The sequence below is a fragment of the Orycteropus afer genome, unplaced genomic scaffold (assembly GCF_000298275.1).
Source record: "Orycteropus afer afer isolate SDZICR_OR568_19922 unplaced genomic scaffold, OryAfe1.0 scaffold00157, whole genome shotgun sequence".
NCBI lineage: Eukaryota > Metazoa > Chordata > Mammalia > Tubulidentata > Orycteropodidae > Orycteropus > Orycteropus afer.
Genome location: NW_006921744.1, coordinates 7,233,898 through 7,254,363, shown reverse-complemented (window position 1 = coordinate 7,254,363; position 20,466 = coordinate 7,233,898).

Sequence of the window (20,466 nt, the reverse complement as noted above, 5' to 3'; positions counted from 1 at the left end):
TGAGGATTTTTGTTTTCTTTATATTGAGACGTAATCCATACTGCAGACTGTATTCTTCAACCTTCATCAGTAGGTGCCTTAAGTCATCCTCAAAGCTGGACAGCCTGGATAGAGTGCGAGAAAAATTGTGAAATGAGAACCAAAAGCACAAAAATGACCAGAATTACTGGTCAGGTAAGAGTCTGTTAGAACCCCCAAGACTATGGCCCCGGATTACCCTTCAGGCCTAGAATTGAACTCACTCCCATGGACTGGTCATCATGTCAAAAAGACCTACATGCAGAACACCTATCCCAAGGCGATGCACCCACATACTCTAGGAAGATACAACACTTAGAGAAATCGGCCATGGAGAACCAGAGGGACAGCATTCACATAGAGGGAACATTGGACAAACAGCAGTGCATAGTTAAGAAGGGCACAGGAGGAGGTAATCACAGGGATGGGAGAGGAGGAGAGTTTGTTATGGTCAGAGATGTTAATTGAGGCATGAAATCAAATGTACATGAACTGTTGAATGTAAAACAAATTTTGTTCTGTAAATTTGCACAATAATTTTTATAAAAGGAGATGTAGCATAAGATGGTTGTGTGTCTTTCTTTCTTTTTGTAATAATTTTATTTTTCTTGCTGACAATATAAACTGCAAAACATAAACAAATTCAAGTATCTACATATGCCACAGTAACACTGATTATATTGAGTTTTGCAACCATTCCCATCCTAGTTTTACTTCCTCCATTAACATAAATTGACTGTTCCCTAAGGTCCCTATCTCGTCTTTCAATTGCTGTTGTCAATTTGATCCCACCTACGGTTCTTAAAGGGAGCTCTGGTAGCATGGTGCCTAAGGCACTTGACTGCTAACCAGAAGGCTGGCGGTTTGAACCCATTAGCCATTCCTTGGAAGGAAGGTTGGGAAATCTACTTCTATAGTGATACTGCCTCGGAAACCCAAGGAGAAGTCACTATGAGTTGGGTCCAACTCGACGGCACATATCAACAACAACACAGTTCTGAAAAGAGTATATGCTTAAGGCAGACATTCTTTACTACTTAAAACTACTGTCTGGTTTTAAGAACACTCCAGGGAATATTTTCGGATTAAGAAGATTTTACTATAGTCCCAGATAACTGAATATATTTCACTACTACACCAAAGCCTGACAAATGGTAGTTTCTTAAAGGTTACAATGAGGGCTCAAACCATATTAATAAACTTTATGTACTATTACATTGAAATATACTAATTTCTCTTGAACTCAGAATGGATTTTTAGCCATGTGTAATTTTGTAACATCATGTAGTAGTCATTTGGAAAATACTGGTTCACCAATTTATGTAGAACTTTTAAGTGTTGGCTTATGGCATTATACAGTATCAAAAAATTCATTTGTTAATGTCACCACCTATCTCATCAGAAGAGAAGCTGTCATGTTTATGGTGGTAGAAGTGTTCTCCATAGTCTTAATTTCTGCCTGAAAGCTTACATTTTGTCATGGCAATAAACCCAGCCAGTCATTTTTTTTAAAGTGACACACATTTTATTGAGAAAATGTCTGCCAAATACTTATATTTCAATCAGTTGTTCTTTCAAACAAAAATAGTCTGTGAAAAAAGTGGTTAATCAGCTCACAACTCAGTCAGATAGTGTGTCTTACAATACCATTTTACAGCTTGATTTATTTTTTAAAAGACAGTGAAAATGGAGAGAAATCCCCTATGTCCAAGCATTCATGGTATTATAGCAATACCTTTTTTTTAAAGGCCAAATATAAGTTTAAAGACCCTAAGGAAAAGGGCTTGTATGCATGTGAGAGCTGGACAATGAATAAGGAAGACCAAAGAAGAGTTGATGCTTTTGAGGTGTGGTGCTGGCGAAGAATGCTGAAAGTACCATGGACTGCTAAAAGAACTAACAGATCTGTCCTGGAGGAAGTGCAGCCAGAATGCTCCTTGGAAGCAAGAATGGCCAGACTTCGTCTCACCTATTTTGGTCATGTTGTCAGAAGGGACCATTCCCTGGAGAAGGATGTCATGCTTGGTAGGGTGGAGGGTCGACGAAAGAGGGGGAGGCCTTCAACGAGATGGATTGATATGGTGGCTGTGATGATGGGCTCAGGTATAGCAGGGATTGTGGGGCTGGCACGGGATTGGGCAGTGTTTTGTTCTGCTGTGCATGGGGTTGCTATGAGTCAGAAACGACTCGACGGCACTTAACAACAACAACAACAACAAGGAAAAGGCAAGGCTTATTTGCTTACTGATCCTGCTTTCCGAACACTCCCTTGACCAATTGGCCTGGTTGCCCAACCTGAGGAGGGGCCCAGATAACCTTCTTTACAGACACTTCCAAGTGAGAGACACCCAGAACCCCTCACTATGATCCCCCTCTGCCCATTCCCTGTAATGGGGCACATGGTTGGTTAGCAGCACAGATTGCAAGGACAGAGGTCCTGCTGTGTCTCCTTCCCTAACATTGATCCCTAGTAGACCAAAACCTCTGGTACTCCCACCTTCCTTCCTGATGGAGCTCTGCTCGGGGAACAAGCTGTACCCCATCCCCTAGATTCCTCCTTGGGAACTTTGAGAACATTTACACTGAGGGAAGTTGTTGTGTTGTTGTTGTTAGGTGCTGTCAAGTCATATCCAACTCATAGCGACCCTATGCACAGCAGAATGAAACACTACCCAGTCCTGTGCCAGATCCATGACCCTAGCTATATTTGAACCCATTGCTGCCACTGCTGTGTCAATCCATCTCATTGAGGGTCTTGCCCTCTTTCGTTGACCCCATCTTACCAAGCATGACATCCTTCTCCAGGGAATGGTCCCTTCTGACAACATGGCCAAAGTATGTGAGACAAAGTCTGGCCATTCTCACTTCCAAGGAGCATTCCAGCTGCACTTGCTACAGGACAGACCTGTTAGTTCTTTTAACAGTCCACGATACTTTCAGTATTCTTCGCCAACACCATAGCTCAAAAGCATCAATTCTTCTTCAGTCTTCCTTATTCATTGTCCAGCTCTCACATGCATATGAAGCGATTGAAAATGCCATGGCTTGTGTCAGGTGCACTTTAGTCCTCAAGGAGATATTTTTTGCTCCTCAGCACTTTGCAGCTGATTTGCCCAGTGCTATGCGTTGTTTGATGTCCTGACTGCTGCTTCCGTTGGTGTTAATTGTAGAACCAAGCAATGTGAAGTCTTTGACAATTTCAATTTTTTCTCCATTTATCATGATGCTGCTTATAGGTCCAGTTGTGAGGATTTTTGTTTTCTTTATATTGAGATGTAATCCATACTGCAGACTGTATTCTTCAATCTTCATCAGTTAGTGCTTCAAGTCATCCTCACTTTCAGCAAGCAAAGTTGTGTCGTCAGTGTATGGCAGGTTGTTAATGATTCTTCCTTCAATCCTCCAATTCTTCTTCATATAATCCAGCTTCTCAAATTATTTGCTCAGCACACAGATTGAATAAGTATGGTGAAAGGATACAACCCTGATGCACTCCTGCTTGATTTTAAACCATGCAGTGCTCCCTTGTTCTGTTCAAATGACAGCCTCTTGGTCTATGTACAGGTTCCTCATGAGTATGATTAAGTGTTCTGGAATTGTCATTCTTTTCATTGTTATCCACAATTTGTTATGGTCCACACAATCAAATGCTTTTGCATAGTCAATAAAACACAAATACACTTATTTCTGGTATTCTTTGCTTTGAAGGAAGTAGCAGATGGAAACAGTGGGACTACCAGGATACATGTCCCTTTTTCAGTGTCACACTTGATCCAGTGCAAGGAGAGGTTGAGTAGTTTTTCCAAGGATCCAGAAAAGTTCAAATATGAGTTTGTAAAACTTAGTCTGAATTTTAGCTTTACATGGGGAGATGTCATGGTCCTTTTAACCCACCGCTGCACAAGATGAGAAAATCAGATCCTAGTAATGCAAGAGAACATGCAGACAACCCTAACCACCCTCACTTGACTGACCTCATACTCAGACCAGGAGGAGAGGCAGTTCCTGAGGCTAATCCTAATTGGGACTATAACAGAAATGGCAGGCAATGGCTAAACCTTTGGTTACTTGTTTGGTAGAGGGAATGCAAAAATATGTCACAAAACCAGCGAACTATGACAAAGTTAAGGAGGTTACACAAGGAATGGGAGAAAACCTGAAAGTGTTCTTGGGCAGCTTATAGAGGCATTCAGTAAATGTACTAACCCTGATCCAGACAGCCCAGAAGGCAGGGCCCTAGTGGCCGTGCATTTTATAACACAATCAGCTGCAGACATGAGGAGGAAGCTGCAGAAGTTGGAGGCAGGCCCACAGACCACACTCTCATGGCTGACAGAGGAGGCCTTTAAGGTATTTAACAAAAGAGACTGGGCAGAGAAGGCAAGGAAGGATAGGAAGACAGAGTAAAAGGCCCAGTTGTTGACTAGACATATAAGGACCTCCACCTCATGGTAACCTTATGGGCCAGAACTGTTTTGAACCACTGAAAGGACTCTGACCTTGGCTGGACAGCTTGGGCCCAGACCAGTATGGCTACTGTAAGGAAAGGGGTTACTGATGTCTTACAACAGGGCTGGTAGACCCTTTCCATAGGTCATCTCCTTTTTTGGCTCCCCTCTCCAAGGATGCAGAGCCCTGCTATTGAAGGTGCCCAAAGGAATGCTCAGCCCTGGCCAGAAGACCATTACTGTAACATCCTCAGGTTACCATCAAAGCGGAAGGTAAGGATATTGAATTCCTTTTAGATATGGGGACTGCCTACTCTATCCTGACTCAACCTCTTGGCTGACTCTTCAACTGTAACAGCATGGTAATAGGGGTTGATCAAAAACTAGGAAGCTTAAGGTAAGAAACCTTACCCTTTCCCTTGTTTGTGGGGTTGAGGGAAAAATTCTCACCCATTCCTTTCTTTACATACCTGAATGTCTGGTCCCCTTGTTGGGATGGGACCTGCTCTCCAAGCTGAAGGTTAATGTTCTTTTGGGACTGAACCCTCCCAGAGAAAAACTTCTGCTACTTTTAAATGCAGGACAAGTTACAGGCATAAAATCTCTTAAGGCAAATACAGATAATATTCCTGACCATATACTTAACCATGCTTCCAAGAGTATGGGACACTTCTATCCCAGGAAGGGCCAAAGGCATTGACCCTGTCCTCATTAAATTGAAACCAGGGTTACCATAGCCCTGGAGGAGACAATACCCTTTAAAGCCTAAGCACAGAAAGGAATAAGACCAGCTTTAGAGCATTAATTAAAGCATGGAATAATTAAGCATTGCCAGTCCCCCTGCAACACTCCTATCTTTCCAGTGCTCAAACCAGATGGGAGCTACCAGTTTGTTCGAGACTTAAGGGCAGTAAATGTGGTCATGGTCCCTATACATCCTATGGTCCCAAATCCCTATACCCTCCTCACCCAAGTGCCAGGGGAGGCCCAGTACTCCTGGGTGCTGGACCTAAAAGATGCTTTCTTTTGCATACTCCTGCATAGTATATGTCAGGATTTTCTTGCTTTCAAGTGACTAGACCCCCGACACTCAGGAGACCATGTAATATACATGGACTCACTTACCACAAGGTTTCAGAGACTTCACCCATTTATTCAGAAATTTTCTGGCTAGAGAATTGATGAAATTACAGTTGTCAAATAATATACTCAGTATGTAGATGATTTATAGATAGTCCAACTAAATAGAGTTCAGACAAGAGTACTATATTGATACTAAACTTCCTAGGGGAATAAGGATACCGAGTGTCCCTGAAAAAGGCCCAAATCTCTAAACAACAGGTACAGTACCCAGGCTTTATATTAACTCCAGAGAAGTGGATGCTGACTCTAGAGTTGAAAAAGGTTATCACTGCTCTACTGGCACCCACCACCAGGAAGCAGCTGAGGAGCTTCCTAAGGATGGCTGGATTTTTCCAAATTTGGATCCCTAAATTTGCTCTCATATCAAGACCTCTGTATGAGGCTCTCAAAGAAGGAGAGAGAGCCCCCTTGGGTTGGACTCCGGAATACCAGCAGGTTTTTGACAAACTAGAAATGTACTTAGGGAAGGCTCCAGCCCTAGGGCTCCGAGATTTAAGAAAACCCTTTAAACTATTTGTGCATGGGAAGCAAAGGGTGGATCTAGGGGTCCTCATTAAGGAAATTGGCCCCATAACCAGGCCAGTAGCCTATTTTTCAAAGCAACTTGACCCTGTGGCCCAAGAATGTCCAGGGTACCTCTGGACAGTTGCAGCTATACAGTCCTATTAGTGAAAGAAGAATCCAAGTGTTCCTTGTGACAACCCACTGAGGTGTAGACTCCCCATCAGATACAGACAGCATTGGAGATAAAAGGGAACCATTGGTTGGCAGGAGACAGTATCATTCAATATCAAGCAATATTCCTAGATACCCCAGAAATCAATTTTAGGGGTTATCACTCTTTCAATCCAGCTACACTTTTACCTACCATAGAAATGTTGCTGTTAGAACATGTGTAGAGTAATTAATGAGGTACACTCAAGCCAACTGGACCTTCAGGACACCTCCCTGGAAAATCCAGATGAGGAATGGTTTTTAAATGGAAGCAGCTTTGTGGAGTAGGGAGTCCATAAAACAGGGTATGCAACTATTAGCCTGAGACAGGTGACAGTCCCCCAGGGACTTCAGCCCAGAAGGCAGAACTAACCATCCTCATTCTGGCCTTGTGATTAGGGAAATAAATGTCTCTTAATAATTACTGTGACTCAAAATTCACTTATCTTATTTTACATGCCCATGCCTCCATCTAGAAGGAACAGGGAATGCTGACAGCTAAGAACTCCCCAATAAAACACAAGGAACTGGTGTTTGAATTGTTAGTGACAATTAACCTCCCCAAACAGTTGGCAGTTATTCATTGACAGGGACACTAAAAGGGAGACAGTTACACAGTCCTGGGGAGCGACAGAGTAGACTTGGCTATTAAACTGGCAGCCCAAACATTAGGGCCTGAGAAACATTTAGCCCTCATTCCCTGTAAGCCAGAGAGCCAACTTCCCCAGTATTCTGAGAACAAAAAGAAGGACAGGACAAAGAGGGGATTTACCCAACAAAGTCAAGGTGGGTGGTCAACCAATGATAAAGGGATTCTCTATGCTCCTGAGTATAGACTATGGACACTTGTTAAGGGCTTCCACTGTGCCACCCACTGTGGAAGAGATCCATTAGCAAACCTGCTGAGTAAATGCCTTTATGGGAGAAACTCATATAAGGTGGGTAAGCAGGTAATACTCAATTGTGAAACCTGCCAGAGGAACAATCCTCAGTCACACCCAGTACCCCCTCTGCTCATAAATCCAGTCCAGCACAGAGAAATTTACCTGGGAGAGGACTGGCAAATGGATATCACTGTCATGCCTCCATGCTAGGGCTATAAATATCTATCAGTCTATGTTGACACTTTTACAGTGTAGATAGAAGGCTTCCCAGCTAGGACCTAGAAGTCCACTGAAGTAAGAGCCTCCTGAAGGATTCTCCCAAAATATGGACTCTCAACATCCTTGTAGTCAGACAATGGCCCAACTTTCATAGCCAAAGATACCCAAGGATTATTCATAGCATTGGAGATCAATTACAAGTTACACTCTGCTTGGCATCCCTAGTCATCAGGAAGGGTAGAAAGAATGAACCAAACCTTGAAAAGAAAACTCACAAAGCTCTGTCAAGAGACATATGAATCCTGGATAAAAACACTCCCAATCACAATATTGTGAGTAAGATGAGCACCCAAGAGCAACTTAAAACTCAGTCTTTATGAGATGTTATACAGATGCCCCTTCCTAACTACAGATCTAGTTATTGACCTAGGACAAAACCAATCACTTAAGTATTTAATTAACCTAGGACAGGTCCAGAAGGCTATCCAAGAATATGGAAATAAAGTGTTAACTGCTCCCAACAAGGGTAGCTGTTAAGCTTATAAACCAAGAGATGTAATACTTTTAAAAACTTGGAGAGAGACTACACCTGAGAGTCATCTCCAAAGGAAATGGCCTGGGCCCTTTCAGGTTGTTCTTGCAACACCAACTGCAGTGAAACTAAAAGAAGTAGCCCTCTGGATATATAATTTCCAAGTAAAACCTTATGTCCCACAGAACACCCAGCCTGAGGGAGATATAATTACCGAAGAGCATCGATGCACCTGCGACCCCATAAAAGACTTGAAGTTCCTCTTTAGAAGGAAAAAGGATCAGAAATAAGTGATGCTTAATCTTCCCACTTTAACAGGAATATTGTTTTTTATTTTCCTCTTATTGATACTACTTGCCTTTTGTTGCAAGGGAAATCCTCCTGTATTGGGTACAGGTCTAACCAAGGATGGTCAGCCCCTTGTTCATACTTCTTTTCCACCTCTTTCTCCCAGTCAACCTAAAAAAATGGGAAATCAACTCCCTTGTACAACTCACCAAAGTATACATCTCAGATACTAACCTAGCTGACTTCTGAGAATGTTTTCATGAACATTATTCAGTCTGCTCAGGCCAGACATCTTTCTTTGAGAAGTTACTAACTTCTCAGACATACCCTTCCCATTTCTCCATTAGAACATCATTCCCAAGGATATCCTTGTCCTGCCAACAAGTCTGACCACCCTTTATCACCCGTGTTGGTTTAATCCCATTAACCACACTTACCAATCAGCCAGAAACAATTTTTCCCTCACTTACACCCCTATCCCTAAAATTTTGGTATAATTAATCCCAAATGCCAGTGGAATCCAATACATAACTGGTTCCTCAGCCTTACAGATGCCAATTGAATCAAAGTTGCCTGCTAGTTATTGCCCTCAATCAAAGTAAGTGCTAGCCAATGGCTCTGTGGTCTGTATGGTTGGTTTGAGGTCACATGCTAGCAACCCATGCACTTCACTGGCCTGTTCTTAGATTAATCTTCCTTTACCTTCACCTGTTTCCCTGGGAGTACCAGTATAATTCCTAAAGCAAACTATTCTAATACCATCACTCTTTAGTAATTGGGACCCCTTGAACTCCTGGGAATTTGGAGGCCTCTCAGTCATTCCCCCACCATTTTTGCTGTCACCTGAAATGAATCCTCCCTCTGGAATTGGATAGTAAACACAAACACCTCATTGCCTCCCTCGCTCCACTTCTCCTCCACTCCTTTGTGCCCTTTAGGATATTGGTTTGCATGATTAGACTCTGCTAAGAAGATCTGGAGCCTTAGCTATTTAGATTTAAGTTTAGTCAACACAAGCTATTTCCTTGGAATAGTCATCCCCAACAACCATACTGTCACCTTGTACTAGAACAGTCCCAGATTTAACTCTGCTGGCCTTGTTCATAGAAAAAGGAAACCCATTACCCTCATAGCATTGGGAATCATTGCCTTAGCTGGAGTCCTTGCTAGGCTTTCTATCGGTATTGTTTATACCAACACACCATTATGAAATATATCCAGCACTGTCCACACAGTTAGTATTGAATTGGGACAAAGTTTACTCACACTGAAAAAACCTCTAGATTAGTTGCCCAATATGGTCCTGGATAACAGGCTTGCCTACCTTCTAGCTGAACAAGGGAAAGCATGTGCAGTAGCAAACATCTTCTCTTGTACGTACATCAATACACATGGTAAAGTGGAGCTGAGGGCCCAAAGTATCCTTGAACAGGCTGAATGGTTGAAAACATCTCATACACAGATGAGCAATACTACTTGGAATTAGATTAAAGGATTATTTTACTTCCCTAACCTAGTTTTTACCCTTCTTAGCGCCTGCAGTGGCCATTTTACTTCTACATTTATTTGATCCCTTCCTGTTTAAACTTCTAGTACAGTTTGTGTCCTCTTGGCTACACCGATTTCAGGTTAAGCTAAGGATGCTACAAGGTTCTCAACCCATACTCAGAGGGGAGCCTGCTGGCCTGTATAAACCACTAGAACAGATAGTGAGAGATTTCTACTCTGGTAGGCAGATCAAACAAGCTATGCCAGCTTGAAAAAGTTACAGAAGAAGAGACCACCACCCATGTTCCCCACAAAGATCTATGAGTATGAAATCCTTCAGGAGAGAATGAGACAGGTAGAAGGCTACAGGACCCAAAGGGTTAACTGAAAGCCCAAATCCCAAAGCTAAAACCAAGCTTAGCTGGTAACTTACATCCTGGAGCAGGAGGTAAATAAAGAACAAACAACATTCCCCTAGTTCCGCCCTTTAATGTTTCTGCAGGGTGTTTTGCAGGCAAGCCAGTCTGATGCAACTCAAAAGTATCTACCAGGAATTGAACTGGCACTGTTAAGCACTTACAACAGATTTCATCTTGAGCTGCCCCCTGCACCGACACCTAACTCCAGCTCTATTCCTCTTCCTGCCTAAAACCTTTTATAAGTCCTAGGAAACCCTTTGTTTGGGGAGAGATGGGGACTAGCATAGGCTGATGCTCCTTGTCATCTCTCCCTTGTGAGCCCTCTCCTTTCTCTTTAATAAATTTTGGTTAGTGTGGACAATGCCTCTCCTGCTCAACTCTTTGTCACCAGAAGGCAAGAACCCTCACTCAGGGTCCCAGGACCCCCAGTAACATCAGAAATAAAAGATCCTATGATCATTAAATGTTAAGAGAATATAATGAACAACTTTATGTCATTATATTTGACAATTTAGGTGAAATAGAGGGAATTCTCAAGTTTTACAATTTCTTAAGACTAAAGAAAAGAAGAAATACAAAATCTGAATAGGTTCCCGTCTGTTAGATAAATTAGATTCATTGCTGAAAGCATTCCCACAAAGGAAACTTCAGGCCAACATGACTTCACTAGTGACCTCTTCTGAAAAGTGAAGGAAGAAATAATACTAGTCTTATACTAAATCCTTCAGGGTATAGAAAGGAAAAAAGAAGAAACACTTTTCAACTCTTTTTAACAGGTCAGCATAACCTTGATGCCAAAACCGAATAAGACTGTTACAAGAAAGGAAAATTATCAGCCAACATCTTTCGTAAACATAGGTGAAAATCTTCAATAAAATATTAGCCAATCAAATCCAGTGACATATAAAAGTCATAATACATTATAGATAAGTGACTAATTCACTTATTCTATGATTGTATGGTTGGTTTAACATCTGAAAAAGTCAATATGCTTCATAACAATATCAAAAAAAGATTTATCTTAATAATTTATTAAGATTTATCTTAATAATTTAAGATATTAATAATGTAAGATATTAATGATGATAGACACAGAAGAAGTATTTTATAATAGTTATCATTAATTTAGTAACTGGCAATAGGGAGAATTTTAAAATAAGCACAAAAATTTGTGCTGTAAAAACTACAAGACATTCTTGAAAGAAATGAACAAGATTTAAACAAATTGAGAAACGTTGCATGTTCAAGGATTGGAAGAATTAGCCTAGTTAAAATTGCAACACTCCCTAAAGTGATATACAGATTCAATGCAAATCCTATCAGAATCCTAGCTGACTTTGTTGTACACATTGACAAGCTGATTCTCCAATCCATACAGAGTTGGCAGATGACATTTCTACATATGTGCTATAAGAATGTCCATATATATAATAGAGCTAACAGGGGCAAAGTTATGATAACTTCTTAGTCACAGCTAACCACCCTGAGGGAGCAAGTAGTTGGACCTGTGGGCTTGTGACCATGGTCACAAGGGACATCAAGATCAATTAGCATACCGTACTACACAAAAACATTGTTTCTACATCCTACTGTGGTGAGTAGCAATGGAGGTCTTAAAAGCTTGTTAGCAGCCATGTAGGTGCAACAATGGGTCTCTCCTCAACCACAGCAAAGAAAAATAATAATAATAAAAAAAAAAAGATCCACAGAAAAAATTAGTCCAATGGACTAGAGGATAATGTGAATCTCAGCCTATATGAGACCAGAAGAACTAGATGTAACTGGTTACCACTGTCAACCACTCAGAAAGGGATGAGTACAGGAGACACTGTATAGAGTGGGAAAACAATGTGGAACAAAACTCAAAATCATAAAAAAAAAAAAAGACCAGGTTTACTGGTCTGATAGGTGAGACCCCGAGACTATGGTCCCTAGTTTACTTTCAGATCTGGAATTGAACTCACTCCCAAGACTTCCAGCCAAACAATAGACAGACATATGGGATGAACATTTACATCAGGTAGACACACTCCTTAGAGCAATCAATCACAGTAGAATAGAAGCACAGTATTTGCACAGGGAGATAGCTCAGGGGGCAGGTATGCACAGGAAAGAAAGACACAGGAAAGAGGTAACTACAGGGAAGAAGTGGAAAGAGAGCTGTTACATTGTGGGGAATTGCAGTCAATGTCATGAAACAAAATGTGTATGAACTGCTGTATGGAAAATGAATTTGTTCTGTAAACTTCCACCAAAATTACAATAAAAATTTTAGAAAATAAAATAAAACTAAAGTCATACAGAATTGCAGATCAGCCAAAAAAATTCTGAAAAGAATACAGTTGGAAGACACACACTTCCAAATTTCAAAACGTACTAAAAGTAATAATAATCAAGATAGAATGGTACTAGAAAAGGAAAGACAAGTAAATAAATGGGTCAGAATTCAAAGTCCAGAAATAAACCAATACATTGATAATCAACTGATTTTTGACAAGGGTGCGAAAACCCTCTGATTTGGTTCTCTAGTGCTGCTCTAACAGAAATAGCACAAATGGATGACTTTAACAAACAGAGGTTTATCCTCTTTCAGTTTAGGAGGCTAGAAGTCCGGGTTCAAAGTGACAATTCTATGGGCTGGGTGAAAGCCCCTTGACCTTGTGCTCACCTCTGACTCTTGCTCCTGGCCCACTGAAGTTGGAAGGTTCTTTTAACTCAGACATCTGCCGGGTGCTGGGGCTGATAAACCCTGTGATCAACAAGTAAAATAGCACAGTCCCAACATTATTAAGCAATATGGCAGGCCACTAGTTCAAGTCCAGAAACAGTCACAAGATTGGCAAACAACATGGCAGTCCACTAAGATGAAGACTCAGCCAAATGCAGGATCCAGATGTGCCAAAAAGCTTGAGACCTTCCTCAAAGCTGCTTCTATACTAGAAGCAGACCACATCCCTAAAGCAACTACTCATATGGTCACAGTAGATTCCACTATGGAGTTGATTACCAGTTCCATTATGTGGTATAACTACATCCGGCTACCCAGCTACTCAAGACCAGGCCCAGTCAAGCTGACACATAACCTTAACTACCACATCCTCCAATGGAGAAAGAAATCTTTTCAACAAATGCTGCTGGACAACTGAATAGCCATATACACATAAAAGAATGAAGTTAGACGTTTACCTTAGACCACATACAAGAGGTAGCTCAAAATGGATTAAATACCTAATACATTGAACTATTGTTGCTGTTAGGAAATGCAAATCAAAATCTCACTGATATACCACATCATACACTCAAGGATGGCTAGGATCAGAAATAATAACAAGTTGGGCAAAGATGTTGAGAAACCAGAATCCTCTTACACTGCTGGTGGAAATGTAAAATTATGCAGCCACTTGGAAACCCCTCTGGTAGCTCCTCTAATTATTAAACACGGAGCTACCATATGACCCAATAATTCTACTCCTACGTATATATTTATAGGAAAAAATACAAATCTCCACCCAAAAACTTGTCCATGAATGCTTTTACCAGCAGTACTCATAACAGCCAAAAGACAGGAACAAGACAAATATCTATCAACTGACAAGTGATATAAAATGTGTATGTTATATAATAGAATGTTATTCTATCATAAAAAGGAATGAAATACTGACATGTGTGACAATATGAACATGCCACGAACACATTATAATAAATGAATGAAGCCTAAGTGTCCAAGAGAACAACACTTGTAAATAAGATTATATATAATAACAACTTAAATTTATACATTTTAGAAATAGAATAAAATGCAGTGTCTGAAGCCCCCTGGAGCAATAATCAATTTTAAACTTCCTTCTGTACTGACCCTATCAATTATGTATGTTGTTGTTGTATATCATTGAGTCCATTCCAACTCATACCAATGCTATAGGGCAGGATGGAACTGCCCCATGGTGTGTGGTAGGCTGTAATCTTTATGGGAGCAGAGCATCACATCTTTCCTCTTGTGGAGCAGCTAGTAAGTTCAAACCACCAACCTCTTGGTTAGCAGTTGAGTGCTTAACTACAGTGCCACCAGGGCCCCTGATTGTATGTGACCTCTGAAAACAAAACAGACCCTATTGCTAAGGCACTTGACTGCTAACCAGAAGGCTGGCGGTTCAAACCCACCAGCCACTCCTTGGAAGGAAGATAGGGCAATCTACTTCTGTAGTGATACTGCCTCGGAAACCCAAGGAGGGGTCACTATGAGTCGGATCCGACTGGACGGCACATAACAACAACAACAACAACATTGCCCTGTTAGAAGGAGTCTGGGTTACACAGTGGTTAGAGCACTCTGCTGCCAATTGAAAAGTTGGCAGTTTGAGACATCCTGCTGCACTATGGGAAAAAGATGTGGCAGTCTGTTTCCATAAAGATTTTTAGCCTTAGTTCTACTTTGTCCTACAGGGTCACAAGGAGTCAGAATTGACTCGTGGCAATGTTTTTTTTTTTTTTTTTTTTTGGGGGGGGTAGTTTATTGACCTTTTAAAGATATGTATTGTACTGGAAAAATCTATTTCTCATTTTCAGGAACAGAGAACCTGGTAAACTATGAATACAGACAATCTGTGATTAAAAAACATAGTCTAAGATTTTAAAACACCAAAACTAGTTGTATTTTGATTTATAATCTTATAAAATCTTCTAGTTAATCTACCAAAATGAATGAAAATTTTAGACATCACAAATGACTACAATTAAATTTCAAAGGAAATACTACTGTGATTAGTAGACTACTGATTTCATCTCACATGCTTTTACTACTTCCTAAATATTGCAAGAATCTTTCAGTAGTTTCACTCCATTTACACTCTTTCTTCCTTTGTACTATTGTTGTATATTTTAACTTTACATATATTATAAACTCCACAAGCAATATTGTTGTTTTAAATAGTCAACAGTTATTTATGTTTACCTGTATATTCACTTTTTTTGTTGTTCTCTTTTATCCTTCTTTCAACTCTTCACTTCCACCAGGACTCATTGCCTTCAGCTTGAAGTATTTATTATTTCTTGTAGTGAAGGTGTGCTGCTAAAACAATCTCTGAGCTTTTGCTTGTCTGAAAACATCATCATTAATTTTTGAATGATATTTTCATTGGGTACAGAAAAATAGGTGTTTTTGATTTTGGGGTTTTAATTTCAGCTTCTTTGAAGATGCAATTTAATTGACTTCTGGCTTCCATAGTTCTTTTGAAATGTTATCATTTTTATTGTTAATCTTCTAAGATAATATGTGTTTTCCCTGTGGTTATTTTAAAGATTTTCTCTTTTCATTTGGCTTTCATTAGTTTGACTCTGATATGCTTATGTGTGATTTTAGTTTTGTTTATCCTCCTTAGGGTTCTCTGAACTCCTTGAATCTGTGAGTTCACATCTTTCATCTATTTTTTTAAATTCTTGGCCATTATATCTTTAAATAGTGTTTTTCCACCATTCTTTCTCTCTCTTCATTTTGGGATTGCAATCAAATGTATGTTGAACCATTTGTCTCTCTCATGTCTCTTAAAATTCTATAGTTTCAAATTCTTGGTTCTATTGATTTATCTTCCAGTTTACTAATCCAATCTTCTTTTCCTGGGATTGTTGAATCCATCCAATCAGTTTTTAACTTTAGATATTATATTTTCAGTTCTAGAATTTTCATTTGACTTTTTTTAGATTCCAATTGTCTGTTCAAAGTCTGCATCTCTTCATCCACTTTGTCTTTTTCTCTATTCTCTTTAATATATTGACATTTATGTTAGAGTCTCTTTCTGAATAATCTGTGTGTGTTTTTTCGATTGCTTGTTTTATATTTTGGGTTTCAGTTATTCAGTCATCTTTTTAGTTTTTGTAGGCCTCATCATTTTTTTTTACTGGATGCTGAATATAGTGGTGCACTTGAAGTACCTGGCTCCTAACCAAATGGTTGGCAGTTTAAACCTACCAACTGTCCCATGGGAGAAACATGTGGCAGTCTACGGGCTGAGCCCCTAGGACAAACTCCTTCTGAGGTTTCAACTGAAATCCAGAGGATTTCCCAGTGTCTCTCCACTTTGTTGGGCTTGACCCTTTCTCCCTAGATCCAGATGGCTGCTGAAATCTCTGCTCAGCTCTTTAGCCTTACAGTTATTATTTTATGCTGGATGTTTATTTGTGTGGAGTCTCTCTCTAATTTTATGTAGCTTAGGTACCAACCACTGGCTGGAGGAGGAGTATTTACATGTTTTGGAACTCTTTGTTTTCGTCTTTCCTCTCCTAGATTATTCTCCTCAATTACCAGCCACTTTGGCAGCACTGAATTCTGACCTCTGTTTCCTTAGCCATTTCTTTTGGGCTCTATTACCGTCATCTACAATTTGGAAAATGTCCTGATGGGAAAATATCTGGATGATTGTGGAGCTCACTTGTGTACTTCTTTCTCTCAAATCCTCTTGTACACCTCCTTTCTATCATAGCCTTTTAGGTTTTATCTGTGTTGATGGTATTCCAAAGTCTTCAAACAGTAGTTTCATATATTTTTCCAAGCTCTCATGTTCTCTTCTGTTGGAGGGTTAACAATACAAGATATTCTGTTCTCTCATATATTCACTCCAACTGATTTTCACCCTCTCACCTATTCCACTGAAATTGCACCAATCAAAGATTTTCATCCATGTTGCTGAATCCAAAGACTAATTTTTCTGTTCTGAGACTACTTGATATCACCATTTGACACAGCTGATTACTCCTTCCTCCAATGATTTTTTTTTTTTTTTCCATTTGGCTTCCAGGATCACACACTCTCCTAGTTTTCCTCTTTTCTCACTGGTTGTTCTTTCTGGTTCCCTTTCATTGGTTTCTTTCCTTCTATCCAACCTCTTAATGTTGGCTGCCTGGGACATATACTTAGATCTTGTCTCTTCTTTAATTACACTCACTTTTTTAGTGAATTTATCTAGTGTTAGGGCTTTAAACACCAACTGTTTAAACCAGTTTGGGGAGACTATGATCAACTACTTGTCACGCCACATTGTGTGGTGCATATTGAATACCTCTCCGCATACCAACTATATCCTACAGAAATCTCAGCTTCCCTTCCCTGTACAATTCAGACCTAAGCTGCCCTCACAGCCCTTTTCTCTCATCCCAGCCCTCCAGGAATGAGTCAGCAGGTACCAGCCTCAAGCTTGGGAGTCCACATGACTCCCTCCATTTCAGATCAGTTGGCTACCACTACTCCTTTGGGTCCTATTATTCACTGGAACAACTCACAGAATTCATGGGTCATATACTATATACTAACTACATATTTATTACAACCAAAAAAGATATAAAGGAAGAGACACATAGAATAAGGTCTGGGAGGGGTCACAGTATGAAGCATCCATGTGCCAAAGAAGGCAGTGCTACTCTCTCTCATGCATGGTTACTAACCTCAGATCTGTCTGAGCTTCCATGTTTAGGGATTTTATTGGCCTTACTATATCACCTTCATAAATGATATCATGCCTCTTGGCATTTGTCAGCATCAGACTCCTAGGTTGTCCTTCTTTCTCTAGTCAGTCCCCACTCATTGGCCATAGGTGTTAGTACAGCTTGAGAGAACAAAGGCCAAATGGCTTTCCATAAGATAATTCCAGATCTTCCACCAACAATACACACTGACAACACATTAAGTTAAATCTTCAACTATACTCGCCTGAGCTTTGGAGAGACATATCCTACTGCCTACTCAACAATCTCTACTTGGGTGACCAATGGACATCTCAAATTTAATACATCAACCTCAACAACTATTCTAGGACAACTGGACTTCCACATGCAAAAGAATGAGTTTGGAACACTTCCTCACACCATATACAAAAATTAACTAAAAATGGACCAACAACCTAAATACAAGAAAACCATAAAACTCTCTGAATAAAGCATAGGGATAAATCTTCATGACCTTCCATTTGGCAACAGATTCTTAAATATGACACACAAAGAAAACCATGAACAATAAAGGAAAACATAGGTAAATTGGACTATATCAAAATAGAAAGCTTTTGTGTATAAAAGGCCATTATCAAGGAAGTAAAAATACAATCTAAAAAATGAGAGACAGTATTTGCAAAGCATATATCTAACAGGGTTTAATATCCAGAATATATAAAAAATACTTACAACTCAACAACAAAAACACAAGCAACCCAATTAAAAAAAAAAAAAACAAACTAGACAAAGGACTTGAATAGACATGAAAAGATGCTCAACATCATTACTTATTAAAAAACAACAACAACAACAAAACTCACTGCCATCAAGTTGATTCCAACTCATAGCACGACCCTCATTGGGTTTCCAAGGCTGTGAATTGTTACAGAAGCAGACCTCCCCATCTTTCTTCCATGGACCAGCTGGTGGGTTCGAACCACCAACCTTTCAGTTAGTAGCCAAATGTCTTAACCACTACATCACCCATTCAAACAAAAACAACCCAACTCACTGCCATCAAGTCAATTCTGACTCACAGTGATCCCCATTCAGTTTCTGAGATGGTAAATCTTTACAGAAGCAGATTGCTCTGTCTTCCTTCTGCAGAGCACCTGGTGGGTTTGAACTAGGCACTGAACCACCAGCGCTCCTTACACCACCTGTTAGTGAAATACAAATCAAAACCACAATGAGATACCACTTCACACCCACTAGGATGGTGAGAAGATGCTACATGGTTTAAAATCAGGAAAGAAGTGCATCAGGGTTATATACCTCACCATATTTATCCAACCTCTATACTGAGCAAATAATCTGAGGAGATGGACTATATGAAGAAGAATGTGGTGTCAAGAATGGAGGAAGACTCATTAACAACCTGTGATACGCAGATGAGATAATCCTGCTTGCTGAAAGTGAAGAGGACTCCAAGCACTTAATGATGGAGATCAAAAATTACAACCTTCAGTACAGATTACAACTCAAAATAAAGAAAACAAAAATCTTTACAACAGGACCGGTAAGCAATGTCATGATAAACAGAGAAGAAATTTAAGTTGTCTAGGATTTCATTTTACTTGAAACAGCAGTATAGGAATCAAATGACGTATTTCATTGGGAAAATCTGATGCAAAAGGGCCAAGGTGTGCCTGACCAAAGCAAAGGTCTTTTCAATCACCTCATATGCATGCAAAAGGTGGACAATGCGTAAGGGAGACCAAAGAATTGATGTCTTCAAACTATGGTTTTGGAAAAGAATACTGAATATAACATGGACTACCAGAATAAAATTATGTCTTAGAAGTACAGCCATACTGCTCCTTAGAAGTTAGAATGGTGACACTTCATTTCACATACTTTGGACATGTTATCAAGGAAATCTGGTGGTGTAGTGGTTAAGGCATTTGGCTGTTAACCAAAAAGTTCCATGGTTTGAATCCACCATGTGCTCCACAGAAGAGAGTTGAGGCAGGCTGCTCTCCATAAAGACTTATAACCTTGAAAACCCAAAGGGGGTCGCTATGAGTCAGAATCGACTTGAAGGCAGTGAGTTTGGTTTTGTTTGTTTGTTTGTTTGTTTTTTGTATGGACATGTTATCAAGAGGGACTAGCCCCTGGGGAAGGACATCATGCATGGTAGAGGATGAGAAAAAAAGAAGAAGACCCTCAGTGAGATAGATTGACAGAGTGGCTGTGACAGTGGGCTCAAACAAAGCAATGATTGTGAGGTTGGCGCACTATTTTGTTTTCTTTCACATAGGGTTGCTATGAGTTGGAACCAATTCAATATCACCTAACAACAATAACAGCAATGCATTACTGGTAGAAATATGAAATAGTGGAATTGCTATGGAAAAGAGTTTTTCAGTTCCATAAAGAGTAAAACATGGAATTACCACATGACCCACCACTACTACTCCTATTGTTGTTGTTAGTGCCATTGAATCATCTCTGACTCATAGCAATGCTATGTACACCAGAATGAAACACTGCCCTGACATATGCCACCCTCACAGTTCTTGCTATTCCTGACTCCCTCTTTGCAGCCGCTGTGTCAGTCCACCTTGTTGAGGGTCTTCCCCTTTTCTTGCTAACCCTCTGTGGTATAGTAAATTACTTTGTGTGGCTTTTCTACCAATAAGTCTTTGTAAACTCCAAGGTGGGATTGGCTATGAGCAACTGAGGAGCTCCTGATTGCTGAAGGTGTCCACCTGGAGTATTTCTTTTGGGAGTGGCACAAAACAATGTTCTGGGAGGTGCCCACTCTCTCAGGTGCTTAGAGTTCTGATGCTATAATTGGCTAGTTGGACCACCCTGCCAGGCTCAAAAAGGAGGCC